Consider the following 680-nt stretch of genomic DNA (forward strand, 5'->3'; position numbering starts at 1 on the left):
CCTTTGACTGTGTGGATCACAAGAAACTGTGGAAAATTCTGAAAGAGATGGGAATACCAGACCGCCTGACCTGCCTCTTGAGAAACCTGTATGCAGGTCAGGAAACAAAAGTTAGAAATAGACATGGAACAACAGACTGGTTCCAAATAGGAAAAGGAGTGCATCAGGGCTGTATATTGTCACCCTGCTTATTTAACTTCTATGCAGAGTACATCATGAGAAACACTGGACTGGAAGAAGCACAAGCTGGAATCAAGATTGCCGGGAGAAGTATCAATAACCTCAGATATGCAGACGACACCACCCTTATGGCAGAAAGTGAAGAGGAATGAAAAAGCCTCTTGATGAAAGTGAAAGTGGAGAGTGAAGAAGCTGGCTTAAAGCTCAACATTCAGAAAACGAAGATCATGGCATCCGGTTCCACCACTTCATGGCAAATAGATGGGGAAACAGTGGAAACAGTATCAGACTTTATTTTTTTTGGCTCCAAAATCACTGCAGATGGTGACTGCAGCCATGAAATTAAAAGACACTTACTCCTTGGAAGAAAAGTTATGACCAACCTAGATAACATATTGAAAAGCAGAGACATTACTTTGCCAACAAAGGTCTGTCTAGTCAAGGCTATGGTTTTTCCAGTGGTCATGTATGGATGTGAGAGTTGGACTGTGAAGGAAGCC

Source organism: Bison bison, unplaced genomic scaffold, assembly GCF_000754665.1.
Source record: "Bison bison bison isolate TAMUID 2011002044 unplaced genomic scaffold, Bison_UMD1.0 scf7180017864035, whole genome shotgun sequence".
Taxonomy (NCBI): Eukaryota; Metazoa; Chordata; class Mammalia; order Artiodactyla; family Bovidae; genus Bison; species Bison bison.